Consider the following 17968-nt stretch of genomic DNA (forward strand, 5'->3'; position numbering starts at 1 on the left):
TTCCCCAAGTGGGGAAATGCGCCATTCATGGAGGTACTGCAATACCTGCTTGATGAGTGGATTGGAAAACATTTAATGTGATCCTTATCCGTTGTTTTCCCTATTTTAGTTCATAAAATGTGTACCGCAGCACTGTGTCCAGGGATGTGGTCTTTTTAAACCATACTGCCTATGTTTTATGAGGATATAAGCAATGGACATTGAAACGGGTCCCTTCCAAGCCCTTTAGTCATGTGCTTAACTCTTCAGGCAAAAACGCTCATTGATTTCTGAATAATGAGTGTAAAAGTGTTAAGTTGTATTCCCTATGAGTGTTTGCTTTTTCCAGAATGTTGTAACTTTTTTCAGCCAATGTATTACTCTAGTCAAGTGTATATTTTGAATTGAATCTCATCTAGGTGTTTAGAGTTGCACAATTTGGTAGTAGTTAAAGGCAGTGCGATTTTCTCTAAGTGGGGCAGTATGGTGTCAAGTGGGGGAGAGTATGTGGCACATCTTTGGCCAGAGATGCGGAATTTGGAACTGGGGAACCAGGTTCAGCCTTTATGACCAGTCCAACAGACTACTCTCCTGAGAGAGCACATTCCCCTGCTAGACCTTAGAAGGCCCAGCTCGACCTTAAAAGCCCTGGTGTCTCAGCATCAGCAGGTGGACCCTACGGGTGGCAAGTGTGGGTTAATCTTCAAGGCAATCCATACTGAAGTTCACCTCCAGTCTTGTCGGCAGGCATACGAAGAAGCACACCCTAGAGCGACAGTGACTCTGTCCCTGTGGTCCCAGGACCTTTGATGCCGGTCCGCCTCACCCATTGGTACCTTCACTGGCCTTGTTTCAGCCGTATTAGCTGCAACTCATCAGGGCTCGGCAATGCAGGATTTGCATGCACACTAAAATACGTTCAAAAAGTTAACAGTCTCTTTGCTTCATGCACAAGCACTATTAACATGTGCTGCCTGCTTTGAAGTTGCTGGAATTATGCAGCAATGGAGGACAAAATTATGCTGCAGTGTTAACTAAATTATGCAGCAAGAAAAAGGTTGCAGCGTAATGCGGTATATTTCCTGATACTTTATTATTTTGACATTTTTACACATACTAACAGTCTCTGCAAATATTTTGACTCGTTAGTACCAGTTCAACATACAAATGTAGCAGTTATAAAGGTAACCACTCAACCTTTGCAAAGGGCCATTCACTTCACAGCAACACAAGTCACATTTTTAGTAACTTTTGATCCGTTTGAGCTACAAACAATTTATTAGTTAATAGCGTCATATAATGCAGCAGATGTTGTATTATGTAGCAAATATGGTAGAGCCATAATTATGTGGAAAACATTTGCAAAATAGGATATTTTGCCATTCATGTTTGAACTGCTTTTGTGGAAAAGGGGAGGAAAAGCGCTGATGACAGAAACTGCACGGCTGAGAGACAAATGGCTTGTGATAGCACTTTGAAGCGTATTTGGGACATTCTGTGATTGGATACGTATCCCAATTTGTGAATGTATTTTAATGTCAATTTGAATTAAATAATGTAATGAGCTGTAACTGGTCAGTGAAATGCAAAGCAAATACTAAAAATTGGCATGTTTTGCTCCTTCTGGCAACACCTGTGACTCCGCCCACTGCCCCAATCCTCGGGTTATTTCCACCCTCTGATTCTCCGCCCACAGTTCCCCTACTTTTTTCCCCCCACTTTGACCACTGAATAAAACAAAATAAATAGCAAGCAATCTTGAGCTCTGGTGCTGTGGTTCGTGCAGAGCAGGTACACTGTTACAGGTTCAAGTTCATCCAGGTACTAGAGGGGAAAACAGAACAAAATTATTTTTCAAAAAACAGCTTTGTGCAAGTGCTCGGAGAAACAAATTCAGGGTGTAATAAAACCTCTCGAAGCTGCAGAGCATCTTACCAAAGGAGGTGGGCCTCAGAACAAATGTAATTCATCAAGCCAAGTGACCAACTACATTTCCATCACTGATGAGACAATGAGGCTGCAGACCTGTAGAAGACAAAAACAATACATTAAATAAAGAGCCAGGAGCAGTAGTGTTTTTGCTTCAACCAATGTGTTAACATGAGTCTCAGGACCGGGCTCATAACATGACTATAGTTCTAAACATTCTCTCCCTTGCCCAAAACCTCCTGAAAAGCCCAGAGACAACATTTGACTTGTATTATCTGATATGTATAATATTTCTAAGGCTAAACGAAATGGTACGTCTGCAGGAAATATAGCTTTAAACAGATTAAATACAAAAACTACTGGCGTAAAACCCTGCTTTGACGACAACACCCGATCCCATGCCTTCTCAAACAGTAAACATGTCTGAGCAAAATGACCCCCCCCAAAAAAACACTACTCGACTTCACAAAATTCTATAAAGCCCCCCAAACCCTTGTGTATTTCAATATGAAATTAACCCCATACAATAGTTCTCATAAGGAAAAGACAATTCACCAAATGCAGTGTCTGAACTTCAACCCAAACATCCCATGAACACAGCTTTAAACACCAAGCACCCAACATGGCCGTACTGAGCTCAAAATACTTCGGGACACGGCACCAGTGGCGGAGCCAGACACTTTCACGCCCGTGGCGCGGTCCCTGTCTTTGCCGCAGCAGAAAAGCAGGGGGGGAGGTAATAGGAGGCTGCTGCACCCAATACTCATTGACCGCCCCCTTCAAGGGGCATAACACAGGCCCCCACTGCCCCCACGGTGCTGGGGGGCCCCTAGCTTCAGGGGCCCCCTCAACACTGCACTCTGGCTGCAGAGCTCCTGATTGAGCCCGAAGGTGGCCCCTCCATGTGCCTTGCAGGGAGGCCCCCTCAAGGTTCGTTACTGCTATGCCACATAACACCTACACTTAATCAGCTAACACCCCAAGCCCATTTCGTAGCCTCCGAACAAGACCCTTACCGAAGGCTCCGGCTTTACTGTGGCTGCCCACGGCCCATGCAGGGGGCCACTCAAACGGGCGGCCTTCTAGAGCCATCTGGGCACCAACCCACCCCCCTCTCTAATGCGGGTACTCAGGGAGGAGTCCCCCCTCCTTGCCTGTGGTGCACTAGGCGCATCACTTCTGGCGTGCCGAGGATTGGGGGGAAGGTATATAGGCCTTCCCCCGCCATCCTGGTGTCCTATTTTGCGCCGGACACGCCGTCTGTTGTGCCCTTCGTCCAGGCGTGCATCACCGCGGGGTCCTTTCCCTCACAGGCCGGGGTCTTCATCGGCCATCTTTGTCCGTCGGGGTGATTAAAGTGAGTCAGGGTTGCGTGTGTTGTCCCTGCCTCTTGCTTGGTGTATCTTCAACTGGCATCAGGCTGTGCCATGTATCAGCCGTTGGTGGCGTGGCGCGAGAGACCCCTGGTTGTGACACCGAGGTTATGGTGGTACGGAGCCATTCAGGCGATTTTCAGCGCTCGTTTGCATAGTAGAGAAGGGGATTGCACATAGACACCGGCGCACAAAGTGGCTAGGCACCACCTCAGCAAGCCATTTGCGGCGTACTTGGCATAATTAGCACGGACAGTCAGTGAAGGCTGAGCGGCACTTCAATTAACATGGAAAGGCTCGGGCGAGTTGTGCTGCTATGGGGGAGGGGGCGCTCCATGCATCAACCAGGTATTGTAGTACCTCCAAGAATGGTGCACTTCCCTACCCGGGGAAAACAATGCTGTTCAAAGAAAGATGAGAAAACGAAAGTAGCTCTTCCCTGGCAAACTCTGTAAAGTGGCACTAATGTGTCTGGGTGTAAATAAAACCAATCTGGCCACTTTGTGACCACTCTGTCTTGCTTTACTTAGTTATTTTTCATATTTGTAACCTTTTTTTTCACTCCAGAGGCTGCAATTTAGAATAGAAAGATGTCAGAAAAAGACATTTCCAGAAAAAGTGTTTCTTTCTTTTTTAGATCCATTTCACAGAAGAAAGAATGAAGGAAAGGAGAGGAAAGAGAGGGTAGGAGTCATTTCTTGAAGCCACTGTTTTCAGCAAGTGAGGAGGAGTGAGACAAGGACCGAAAGAGAGGGAATAAAAGGAAGAGGAAGAAAGAGAGGGGGGCAGCAACAGAGCAGGAGAAGTGGACACTGTCCTTGTCTTCTCTGGACAAGAAGGAAGAGAAATAGTCCTTTTCCTTCTCTGCCCATCCTCCCAGTCCTGAATGGGTGAGCCTTATCTATTTTTTAAATTAAAAAAGTAAGGGCACGTCGTGCCCTGCTGATCCCACACACTTCAACCACAGCCTACAAGGCTTCCACAATCTTTCACACGGATATCTTCATGGCGGTCCCCTTTTGGCATCTGGGGTTTGCCAATTCAGTCCTGCACATGGGCAATGTCCCGATCGGTGCAGCAGTCGTTTCCTCACACAGGGAGTCTACTTCTCAGGGCTCCCCACTGGACCTCGCTCCCTCCAATGCTCTCCTCTTCCTCACAGGGTGCACTGGTCTTGGCAAGCAGGCGGTGCTGGTGCTCCAGGCTCCTGGGAAGGTGGCCTTGGATTCCATGGGTGACGCCACCTCATCCATAAAGGTGACTAGAAGGCCTGTGCACAGGCACAAGTCTTGCAGAGCTTCTCCTCCTCACAGAGCCCAGCTGCTTGAGAGATGGCAGTTTCTGGGGTCTCAACCTCTCCCGTCCATTTCCAGACACCAAACCTGATTTGGGATCTAGTCTTTGAGATTTTATTTTGTTATCTTGCTTCTTTTGAAGTACAGACCCCTCTGCTCCCTCTTCCTCTTGAAAAGCAGTCTTTCACAGCAGGAGTGTCTCACAAGCTGATAGTCCTACAACACAGGCCAGCGGAGTGATAAGAGTTCACACGGGATGTCAGCCACTGTGATATGTGCATCAAAAATTAGCCAGGGGCTTCCAGACCACTCTTTATGATTCTCCTATCAGCCCCATCTCCATCCTGAGATGTGCTCAGGCCCCTTCCTTGTGACCTCTCACGAAATCAAAGAACAATCTTTGAAGTGTACAGGAACGGCCTGGTCCTCACCTTCTCAGTGTGTGTCCCACTCAAATTACAGGAATGCAGCTATCCACAAATCTGTCTGCGGGGATCTATCTACCTCCTCTTCATGTTTCACCATGGAGACCTGGGCCTCCCAAAATAAAACCCAGGGTCCTCCATGTATTGTACCATTCACAGGCGCACACACACCCAGTGCATGTAAACAGCATACCTGCACTGCACAGTACTGTATCTTCCATGTACAGAACTATACAGAGGCACATATACATCCAGCATATGCTTTTAATATGTAGGCACTGTACCCTTCATGTATTGTACCACTCACAGGTACACATACAACCAGCACATGTATTTATCCTGCAAGCACTGTACTGCACTACATCCTTCTGGGACTTTACCACTCAGATGCACGTGTACATCCAGCATGTGCATACACCATGCATGCACTACTTCCCAGAGACACATACACCCAGCGCAGATACACCACTTCTGTGCTGTGCAGCACTTCACACCAACTGATGCAGACCAGAGGTGAGATAAGCACAAAGCAGCAGAACATTAATAAGTGAGTGAGCCTGTAAGCCCCACTCCAGTGGCCCAAGTTAAAAGGACCTGTTCACTCCTACTGATCACTACACGGCATGCTGCCACCACCGCGCTCGTGCTGCTTAACTACAACTGAAGACATTAGCCTTCCACCACTATGAGGGTAGCGCTTTAGGCGCCCCTCCCGATCCAACAAGTCCAATCATTAATAATATCATCCGTGGAAAACACATTAAAAGCGCTGAAAATGACTAACAGTTGGTCATCTTTAATCCCTCCATAATCTCCCATAATTTGCACATCATTTTCCATATTTAGTCAGGCTTGCTGGATCTCAGATGACCACCCAGGGGACAAATACACATTGAGGATATCACTAAAGCCAGCCTCTTTGTCAATCCATGTAGGTTCCACATGTACTACATTGGCATGCACATAGCTGATACCAATGTGTTGAGCTTTATATATCACCCTACCTGATACCCAAACTGGAAGTCCCCCCCTGGTCTGCCCTTCATTCGAAGCTCAGCGGGTTCATACAAAATTCAGTATACGCATCACCAACAGTCTCAGTTAATGTCCAGGCCTCTTGGAAGAAGCGAATGCTATCATTTTTAAGAAATCATAGTCATTCTCAATCCAATCTCCTACGGGTCGACCCAGCAATGCCCCAGGATAAAGCACTGAGGCAGTCGATGATCAATCCAAGGTCTTCTCTCTTTACTCAGCCCACACACATCTGTAACACTTCGATGATGTTGCAACAGCTTCTTTAGTTCACACTTGCGCATGTTCGCCTCGACCCGCGGCATAGCGTGGGTTGCCAGCGCCCGGGCAAGGCAGGTATCCTTTCGCTTTTCTTTTAACATTTTGCGCCCCTAAGAATGTTCCAAGGAATTTTGCGCCTGGGGCAACCGCCCGTGTGGCCCCGCCCACGCTACGCCACTGGTCCTGGCTGCTATCTTTGCTGGCTGGGGTCGCTGTCACCCATGCCCACTCTGAGCCCTTCGGGTTCTCGTCAGTTCCTTCACTGTAGACAGAGTTCTAACTTCCCAATAATTTGACCTTTATTGTATATTTCTCTTTTGTAATCAAGAGCTTCGGACAAGCCGTCCCTTTGCCAATTCCTATTACGCTGAACATGCGATCAAGTTTGGAAGTTGGATTAGCTGTAACCTACGTCGCAGGTCGATGATCAAAACGTTGTTGGCACTTAACTGTTCTTGGCACGGAAAGACATCTGTGCATACAATGTGCAGGTGGTCTCGATTGGCCATAATCAATCTACCAATACTGTCTTGGGGAACCAAACTCCACTTTGGTATTATGAGGCCGGCCGGTTGTGAATATTTCCACCAGCCTCACGCATCGAACTTCTCAGGGATGGTACAACATAAGGAAGGAGAGCGGCCGTGACCTTTCAATGGTTTGGTGTACTTACACCCGGAAATAGATCTATAAACTCGTTGTGGCAAGTAAAGGATTACTGTGAACCCCTTCCAGCGGTTCAACAACAGCCTTATTTATTACCAAATTATCCGTAGCCACTGTCTGCCCTTATTTCAGGGTTCAGCTAATGGATTTAATGATAACTCACTGGTGCTGGGTGAGTCTACGGATGTACCTACTCCCCTTAGATAAAATGTCATTTCCACCCACTTTAAACGTGTTTCTGTAAACTAGCGCATCAGCTTTGATCGCAGGATTCTCTCACCTTAATAATTGTGTCCGTATACTTTTTTTTATATCCGTATCTTTATTTGTGTTCAGATACATAATGTCATACAGCAGATTCATTGTGAAGACTGTAACGCTTCAAAATTCATTATAAACAAAGGAAGGTCTCACTAGCAAACATAACTGTATGCTCTTGGTAACCACTCTGCGTTTGGATGTCGTATCCGGTCACCGCCAAATGTGTCTCCCCCCAAAAAGGAAGTTGCTTTGAGCACTCAGATGGGGGTTCTAGAATCGTTATAGGATATTCATAAGGGGCGGAAAGCAACATCTCAGAGGGCTGGACAAAAGACAGATGGAAAAATGTGCAAGGTGGACTGGGGTGAAGAAAGGAGGAAGGCCCAGGTGGAATTGCCACACTAAAATTGTAGGTAGCACCCTCCATTCAAGTAAGGCGGTGAAGCTGGTACTAGATGAGCAACAATAAGTTGACTATGGCTATAAGTTCAGGGTCAGGAGGGGTATAACAATGGGGCGGTATGTGGAGGAACACTCAGTGCTCCAGAAAAGAAAAATCGCAGAACAATCTCGAAAGCAGTAGGACAACAGCCCATCCTTCCAAGAGGGGAGTCCCTCAAACTCCTTAAACTCTCCACCCAAGCACCTCATCATGATGACCCAGCATGTGTGTTGTGCTCAAGTCTCCTGGTCCGCGCATCCATGGGAATTCATATAAGACTTAGTGGCCTCCACCTGTGAAAGCAAAGGCGGTTTAACTCCTACTGCCACAGTTAGCCTGGCAGGGAATAAGCCTGGGGACTCTTTGATGCTTCTGCGCTGGTCCTTGAAAACAACAGAGTGATTGGTGGAATGCTTGGATTACTCTCAGCCACTGGTAATTACTTAGGTCACATTCCAATACATCATTTTTGCAATGTACCACTCTAGGTAGAGATCAGGCATATGCAAATCAGTCTGGTTCTACTCCAATAGGAAAGGTGCAGCCTGAGTTGCCAAACCAGGCCCCCACCAGATGGCAACACCAGCAACCCCAGGTCAGTTTCAACCTACTTAGGCATCCTATGTGAGGTGTAGCTTGAGTTCTATGGTACAGTGAGCACAGCATCTACATCTGGGCATACCTGTCACACTCGGGGCATCTAAATCAACAAGCAACAAAGTGATGGAAGGAAGGCTTCAATTAATGGCAAACACCGGTGATAACTTGGGTCATATTCCAGGCCATCATTTCTAGGCCTGGGCGGTAAATTTCGTTCCGCTCACGGAATTTGCGATATTTTGACATTTTCGCGTTCCGCGGAGAGCACGAAAATGTCAAAACATTCGCATCTGCCGCGAAATGGAAGTATTTTTCTTGTTCGCTCTTTAAAAATGCGTTCTCATGCGCGCGGTCGCGACTTACCGGGTCCCTGCGTTCGCCGATGAGTTTTCCTATCCGTTCACGTGCGCCACGAGATGTTGGATTGTTGGTAGCCGGTCGCGCTATCCCGCGCGAGTTTGCGATCACGAACACGTCATTGCAATCGTGAACACGTCCTTCGACCCGGAACAGGAAATAAGCCTCGCGTGCAAGATGGCCGCGCCCATTAGCGACTGCATGGGCAAGTTGGAGATACATTTCCCCGAGAGCACGCAAAAACACATCGCGAACGGGCGGGAAAAGAAATCTCCACATCTCCGCGAAAGTTCCACGTGCTCGCGGAGTTTTTGCGCAATTTCGCGATAATTTGCTAAAGTCCATTTCGCAAATTCCGCCCACCCCTATACTCTAGACAGAAACCAGAGACGTACAAATCAGACTCGGTCCTGCTCCAACAGGAGCATTCTAGTCCACACTGCCAAGCCAGGTTGACTCCAGACGGGAACACCAGCAAACCTAGAGTGATTTCACTCTGTTTAGGCCACTCCAATCAGGTATAGCTTGATTCCTGTGGTACAGTCAGCACAGGACCCACATCTGGGTATCCCTGTCACACTTAGAGCGTCACACAGAGGATAACAAAAAGGTGATGAGTGGAATGCTTGAATTAATCTTGGCCACTGGTAAATATTTGGGCCACATTTCAGTCCATCATTGTATTGCCCACTATGCCACTCCAGACAGAGATCAGCCATATGCATATAGTGCTGGTCGTGCTCCGATAGGATCTGTAAAGTTCGAACAAGAGCAGATGCCACTTCCACTGTATCCTCATATTAGTCATGGGACTCAGACCTGGAAATTAAAGGATGCAGTTTCCCTCTAGAGCATTTCCCCTTTCCTCATCAGGGCTCACAGTGCCCTCACTGTAGTCTTCTCCTCCAGTGACCAATGCCATTGTGCCAACATTCCCTCCACCTATTCTTGAGCATTTGTTGATATCACCATCGCTCTTAAAAGCATTAGATGCTCTTCCGCCAAGTCAGCTTGAACACTTGTTGGAAAAACACCCCTAGCTCTGTCTGTATGTCCAAGTTGTCTTCCCTGATGACACTGGTCCTGCGTTATTTTCTAAGCATTGAAGCTGATTTTCTAGGCAAACAATGGAGACAAGAGAACATGATTGAATAGTTGTGAATTTTGTGGATCCTCCTACAAGTCACTGTAATGATAATTCTGCCTTCTCCAGCCTCCTTAAGGTTGAACGCTCTTCCCTTTTGGCATCAGCCAGGGACGTTTCCACGCCCCCGATTTGTGGAGTTTCCCAATCAAGGCCATCAGTATCTTCGAAACCTTTAATTAAATGAGTCGCTCTCCTTATCTCATGGTTGCTCTCTTGTCTCAAGGGGACAGTGCTGGAAGAGCTGCTCAGTTGAATTTCTAACAAATGTATGCGAAAATTATATGCACAATGTGCCTTGAAAATATTCTTGGTGGGGGCAACCCACAAAAGCATCCCAATCAATGTTGACTGACTGATTTAGGAAAGCTTGGGGTAGATATTTGTGCCACACCACCTTTAAGTTCTCTGACTGCAGCCCCTAGGTTCTCAGGGTACAAATGCTGTGATAATGGCACTTTGCAGATGCAGGGATGGGTGTGTGAGTCCTTTGCAGGCTTTATTTTCTGCATTCGCATCCATTCACAAGGATTCACAAAGAGATCCTGCTAGTAAATGTTGTGATGCTTCGGTGTGTGTCACAGCACAAACTTATAGCCGGACGCGTCGATGATCCTGTGCAATATCACCATCCGATGTGGCCCGCCGAGAGTCCATCTGGGCCATTAAGTCCAAATACTCAAAACAGGGGACCCCAATATATGCCTTTGCCCAGGGCCCCATAAATCCTTAAGATGCTTCTGCCACACAGATCTTCTCATTGAAATGTAGACCTGAAAATACCTTTCTATGGTGTAGCTCTAGGCTCTAAGGTGCAACCTTAGCTCTTCTCTGGTTATTTTATTGATTGCATATATTTTAGTTTCAGGAAGAATGCAACTGTGCACACTTTTTTTTAAACCACCTCCTTTGTCAGCACGGTTCAGAACTTGGCACTACATTGTGACATAGACAATCTATCACATTATACTGACCTGATCCACAGATTGTGGATGCACAACTTGTCTCATGAGCAGTGCAGTCAATAATTCAGATTTTTGGTATGCATGGAAGATTCTGTCCACAACACTGGGCAGATGTAGTCCTTAGTGAATATACATATACATCCACTGTACTTTTGTCAGTGTACCTCCATCACTGCATTGTGAAGCCTCGTGGAGCCCTGCAATATATGATTGTCATTCGTTAAGGAGATTCAGCATTGGTGCTGCATGTTACAGAATATGTACTCCAGTGTTTTCTGTCCACGGCACGTCACTTCCGGACACTCTCAGGCACATGCGTTCATGAACATTTGGTTGTAAGGTCACTCCCAAGATCAGACTGGCCCACAGGGCAATCTGAGGGTGCCAGAAGGGTTGGTCTCAGCGGTCACTGTGTGGGTCGAATTTTTTAGCTATTTTTGGGCCTGTTTTACAGTCTGGTTAACCGGTTTTTACTGTTCTTTTCCCTGATATTACCACACTCATTACCTACAGCAAGTACAAATGCAGAGTCTCACATAACTTGCATAACACCTATTCAGCGCGTCGTTGTAAGTTCAACACTGCCCCAACTTGCAAATGAGAAAAGCTTCTAACTAAAAGATTCAATAATGGGAACCACTTTTATTTTAGTGCCTGGACCTATTTTCCGTCTGATTGCGACCTTGGTTAGTACTGGAAAGTTTTTTTTTGCCTCTGGCAACATACGTAAGTCACTGACAAAGACTCTTGATGCTTAGGGTCTAGATCTGCTGACATTAAGTGGGAAACCAGATTTGTGTCCTGCGCAGAAAAGTCTGTGATTTTGGACAAAGCACTTAGGGCTAAGTGTACAAAGCATTTTTGTGTTTGCAAATGGCCCGATTTGCAGAATCTGGTTATTTGCGACCATAAACTGACCAATTCTCAGAATCGGGTCATTTGCGACCACAATAATGCCTTTTCTGATGTACAAAACCCAGATTGCGATTCAGTAACTTGTCTCCAAATTGCAGTTTGGGTTTTGCAATTCAGTATTTGAAAGGGGCGTTTTGAGGGCGTCCATTCCTAATACCGAATCGCAGTGGTATGCACAAATGTTTTGCGATCGAAATGTGGTTGCAAAACATTCTCAATTTACCGCCAACTGAAAGTTGGTGTTAACTCATTCGCAAATGGGAAGGGATCGGGAAACATCCTTTACCACGCAACCATTACAACGCGGTATGGTTACATCGTGGTTTTTACAACGAAAGTCGTTACACCGACTTGCACTGGAGGGCGCTCTAGACTAAGGAATAGTGTGAATTACTATTCCAACACCTTCCCTACTGTACGTAGACTGGAGTTGGAATAGTAATTCACACTATTCCTAAATCCAGCGCCCTTCAACGCAAGTCGATGTAACGACTTGCGTTGTCAAAACCGCGATGTAACATACCGCGTTGTGATGGTACGCATTGTACCATCATACATCCGAAGGGATCACTTACCCTTTGAGAATGGTTGAATAAATATTTTTTAAGGGCTGGCAGTGATCCAAGAAACCACTGCCTACTCTTAAAAAATGAAACTTCAAAATTTCATTTTTTTCTTTTTAAACGCACCCTGTTTTCCTTTAAGGAAAACAAACGGGCTGCTTTTCTTAAAAATAAAAAAAAACTGCTATATTTAAAAGTAATCGCAGACACAGTGGTCTGCTGACCCCAGCAGAACACCATCCTTGTGATAGTAACGAATCGTAGTGGGTCGCAAATTACGACCTACCTTATTAATATGCATGAGGTAGGTATATTTGCGACCCACTCCGAATCGCTAAATGAAGCTCAATGAGTGTCATATAGAAGGAATCAATTTCCTAATTGCGAATCGCAAAAAATCGCAATTAGGTCATCGTTGGTCCTATTTTCATACATATAGCCCTTAATCACTCAGTGATTTAAAAAAAAAATAAGGTAATTGACGCTCATGTAAAGGACTCCTTGGCCCGCAAACTGCATAAAGAAGGAATAGGCACTCATACTGAAGGGCGAAGTCGCACACACTAGAATTCAGCACCCCAATCGTGATCAGGAAGGATCTTGGCATGTTTTTTGTTCCTTTAGTGTCCAGCAGCCGGTGGCGCTTCGAGTTTACCAGCGTCGAAAAAATCGAGTATTGAAGATAACTTTGCTGGCCGGCAGAGGGAGCCAGAGCACAAGGAGTGTCAACACAACGGTCAGATTAAAAAGTTTAACAATCCCTCTTGCGACCAGAATTTACGAACATCAAGCATTTGCAAAGTCAAAGGTCTGGTGTTGTGTGCCAGCCCTTTGGCTTTTTAATACTTACAATATATTTTCATTTTATAAAATGTTATCGTTGACTGCACAGCCTAGCCAATATGAAAAAAGTGACTAAAACCAAAAATATTTTTTTTGTCTTATAAAATACTCACTACCACAGTAGTCCCTGGCGCTGAAGGGAACCACTTTCCACTCAGATGTGCTCCTTGTGAAACAGCAGAATGCAGTCGCTCACAGTGGAGTCAGCCAAAGGCTGAAGTGGGCTGACTCATTGCTCTATGCTGTTAAGATCAATGGGGTCACCATGTCTCCCTCGGAACCTGGGTTAATAGTTATAAAACTACAAGTGGTTCCGTTGGGTAAACTGCATGCTGTAGTGGGGAGAAGAAAATGTGAATGACACAACAACAGACCAATAGATGAAAAGCCCCTTTAAGTTCATTATATATATATATAATTTTAGCAAACTCGAAAGGTCTTGACTAATGAAAGACTGAAAAGGGAGGAACAGATAAATAAACATCTGTATTTTACAGACGCCAAATGCCTACGAGGCATCACTTAATCTGTGAGGCAAAGGGAATCAATTGCTGATGTCACATTTAGACCTTCCGAAGCCCCAGCATCCCTCCCGGTATTGATTCAGTACCATTGAGGCTCATTCATGGATTCCCGTTTCTGAACCCATGGCAGGGCGAAGAAGCACACGTATGAGATGAGGAGTTGTAAGGCGGGGTGCCCAGGGCTCTCAAGCTTCCCAGGTCTAATCATGGGCACCTCATGCAGTCCAGATGTTTGCTTTGCTTTCTGGCACTTGACGTCCTGTTTATAGGACTATATGATCTTGACTACAATACTCACAACCCAAAGCAGAAAATCTGGACTGGATGAGCTACTCACACATAGACCTGGGAAATCTGAGAGCTCTGGATCACCCTGTCCATTGACACTCTCCTGTCAGTGTTGATGGTACAGAGTGGACAATCTCTTTACTCCCACTACTGACAAGCTTAACTTCCACGATGGACACCCATCAGCCTCATTGGCATCAGGTTTGTCGCAGCTTTCAAAGCAGCTGCGTCTGGTGGTTGAGTGGACTCAAGCATCTACTGCAAGCATCTGTGTCACATGATCACAGGCTTGGACCCTGGCAGTTCCATTCAGCCATTCATCATTATGAGGTCGACCAATGCACGTTATGTTAACTGATGATGGGTGAGACCTTGCTCGCCATGACACCCTCCCACTAGAATTGTTTCGCTAGGTGCTGCACTGTACCTAATACGGTGTCCCTATGAGATTCAGTCATCGGACCCGTGATCCCTAAGATACACAGGAGTCTAAGGGAGACAACGTTCTTCTAGCATTTCCTGCCTCTACTCTTGAAGTACTCGTAATCCCCCGAGTTCTCGGATTTGGAGGCATCCTAATTTCAGCCAGTCAGCCAACTCATTATGGTCCAATTCCATGGCCATAGGTTCAAAGATTGGGGGTTAGGAGGTGTTGGGGTGCATGAGATCTAAAGGCAGCCCTCAATCCTTGATTCACAGTGGAAATCAAGATCAAAGCCCTGATTGCAAGAGGGCCGGATAGTGGTGAAATACCATGGAGCGTGGTGGTTGCAGGAAAATTAGGAATTACATGCACAATTTGATGCTTTGAGACACAAATTATAACACGTATTGGAAATTATTGTATAATTTTCAACCAGCACATTTTTGCAGGCATATACAAATTTACTATTCTTAATTCCAGAACTAAGAATATCTAAGTAAATCTGTTCTTACTTATAAGTACTTACTTTCACAATATTGGGATAGTTGTTATTCTGGCTGCGATATTTTTGACGGATGATATTTCAAAGACAACATTCTTATAGAATACCTCTTAAAAGGGGGGGCGGAGCTTGCCTGGCCTAAAGATGGCCACTAACTAAGTGAGCTCCGCTAGCCACCACATCATACAGGCAGGTTTCGGCTGCTATTAACCTTGCATCTCACTCGAGGGACTGAGCACACTAAGCCCTACTGACAGTGCCCTGAAAGCTGGTGAAGCGGAGTCGATTGGCCCAGCTGATCTGTAGTAACTGGACGAGACGCTGCATTCCCCTACACTGAGTGACGTGGCGGCTGGCGAGGGCGGTGCCTCCTGCTAGGTCGCTTCTGCGTGCTCACTCAGCCCTCGCGAACTCCGTATCGAAGAGGCGACCGGACCCCTTGCTCAGCAGCGCTCCTCCTGAATGGTGCTTGAAGCATTTGCCGATCGCCGAAGACTCACTGACACCGCTGAGCTTTGTGGCTGGTGAGACGCTGCGGGGCCTGGGCCGACACGAGGTGAGGATCCTTAGCGTGCGACCTGATCGGCTGCGACTCGGTGTGAGGGCCTGCTGGTGAGGCGCCGCCTGCCTTGAGCCTCTGCATAAGACTCTGGGGGCGTGCAAGAAAGCCCTGGAACTTCAGTGAGTTTGCTACCGTTAAACTAATTGCCGGGTGTGCGTGAACCCATCTCATTGTGCTGCTTCGCTTCTGCACTGGGCCCTGAATGCCTGGGGGCTGCGCGTATGCATGCAATCCCCCCCCCCCTGGATCGGAGAAACGTTGGGGCCATATTAATAGAGGCGACAGTGAAGTTGGGCGACTGCCTCCTGTGTGAGTTGCTACACTGCATGCTGTGAATCCCTCCTTGACTCCCTTTGTGAGGCCTGTGTCCAGCATAAGCAGGCACTTACACTCACTGGTGAGGTAGAGGGAGTTGCAGAAAACGCTGACCCTGTACTAAATGTGCAGATACTTATCAGTGCCAACATGGGGAAACCAGACAAGACACAGCCTAAGCTGTCCAGGCATAAAGAGGATGCTGCGGAGTCTGTTGCGTCGGAATCTGACGCATTATCTAATGACCCCATTGGTGACATTAAAACAATTCTTGTGTCCATGCAGAAAGGTTTGTCAGCGATTGATGCGAAAATCGACACCTTGTCCTATAGAATGGACCACATGTCCGAGAGGGTTGACAAACATGCGGAACATCTCGATATGGCCGAACGCAGAATTACCGAAACTGAGGAGGCTCAGACTGACTCTAATAGCGCACAGAAACAGAGGGAGAAGATTCTGGTCACTTTGCAGGACAGAGCTGAGGATTTGGAGGCCAGATCGTGGCATAGCAACCTGCGCATTATAGGCCTACCCGAGTCCACTGCGACAGGCAATATGGAGGTCTTCACAGAAAAACTGCTTACTACTCTGCTTGGCGCCGCCACTTTTTCCCCCAAATTTGTCGTGGAGCATGCGCACCATATACTGGGGCCTAAGCCTCCTCCGGATGCCCCTCCAAGGCCTGTCATAGCGAAGCTGCTGAACTACAGAGAGAGGGATGCAGCCATGGGGAAGGCCTGAGAACTGGGTGACCTACAGTACGAAGGCTCTTCTCTCTCCTTGTTCCCAGACTTCACTCTCAGAGTCCAAGAGGCCAGGAAGCAATTCCCGTCTCTGAAGTGCAAGCTGAGGGAGCAAAGAGTGGAATACGCGATGCTGTACCCGGCACGGCTGAGAGTGATGCTGAATGGGAAGGCAAAGATTTTCTCTGATCCTCAATCCCTCCAAAAAGCCCTCAAACACTGGGACATGATTGGCAAGCGTAGCAAAGACCAGACAGCAGATGATCGAGCGGATGGTGCGGGTGGAGGTCTCGATGAAACCGACTAATGAGAAAATTGGACACCAGACCCTAGTGACGATTAACCCTCATGTGAAGACCATCTGAACAGGTCTGAGGAGTTTGGAACTTGACCCTCCAATGGTAACCTCACTAATGAGGATTGTAATCTGTGTTTCTACTGCCAATTCATGAGAAGACTAACAAATCTGCTGGCTCTTGTGTTACCCAGAAACTGGTGCCAGGATGCTTGTATCCAGTTCAGGGAAGACCTGGCTTGGCAGTTCGTGCTGGACTGTTCCCATGAGGCACAGGGTCAAGACTGATTTGCATATAGCTGGGTCTGAACTGAGGTGGCGAAGTGAGCTAAAGAATGATGATGGATTCAACCCAGATCTGTGACTGGGGGTGAGTGTCTGAAAAGTTTCAGCGCTCCATCCATTATCTACTTGTGTTTGCTTTGTTTGCCCTAAGTTGGCAGGGTATGCCCAGACGTGGGTCCCTTGCTCGCTTTGCCACTGGATTCAAGCTAGCCTGGCTGATGAAGGGTATTATCCAGAAACCGGTCCCGGGATGCTTGTATCCGGTTAAGGGAAGACCTGGCTTGGCAGTTCGGGCTGGACTGTTCCCATAAGGCACAGGGTCAAGACTGATTTGCATATAGCTGGGTCTGAACTGAGGTGGCGAAGTCAGCTAAAGAATGATGATGGATTCAACCCAGATCTGTGACTGGGGGTCAGTGTCTGAAAAGTTTCGGCGCTCCGTCCATCATCTACTTGTGTTTGCTTTGTTCGCCCTAAGTTGGCAGGGTATGCCCAAACATGGGTCCCTTGCTCACTTTGCCACTGGATTCAAGCTAGCCTGGCTGATGAAGGGTATTACCCAGAAACCGGTCCCAGGATACTTGTATCCGGTTCAGGGAAGACCTGGCTTGGCAGTTCGGGCTGGACTGTTCCCATAAGGCACATGGTCAAGACTGATTTGCATATAGCTGGGTCTGAACTGAGGTGGCGAAGTCAGCTAAAGAATGATGATGGATTCAACCCAGATCTGTGACTGGGGGTGAGTGTCTGAAAAGTTTCACTGCTCCGTCTATCATCTACTTGTCTTTGTCTTGTCTGCATAAGCCAGACCCATTGTTATGGACAATTGGTTCCTCTCAAGCGAGAGTCACTAGCCATCAGTATCTGTTTGCGCAGCTCCCAGGGAGAATTATTCCCTCCTGTGGAAGTCTTGACCTTTGGCTAGTGGTGGTGCGACACTGGGATCACACATAAGTGTTGGCCGGCAACATCCG

At 46.9% G+C, this 17968-nt stretch overlaps 1 long non-coding RNA gene across 1 annotated transcript in view; it reads right to left on the minus strand.

The window, feature by feature from the left end:
* Window positions 1-1672: 1672 nt before the first annotated feature.
* LOC146833257 (uncharacterized) overlaps window positions 1673-17968 on the minus strand; it is a 39490-nt gene continuing 23194 nt past the window's right edge. Inside the window, exons 2-3 of the long non-coding RNA XR_014960214.1 lie at window positions 1915-2004; window positions 1673-1803 (exon numbers count right to left, since the gene is read on the minus strand). This is a non-coding gene — a long non-coding RNA (uncharacterized LOC146833257). The remainder of the gene's footprint in view (window positions 1804-1914; window positions 2005-17968) is intronic.

Source organism: Triturus cristatus, chromosome 4_2, assembly GCF_964204655.1.
Source record: "Triturus cristatus chromosome 4_2, aTriCri1.1, whole genome shotgun sequence".
Lineage (NCBI taxonomy): Eukaryota > Metazoa > Chordata > Amphibia > Caudata > Salamandridae > Triturus > Triturus cristatus.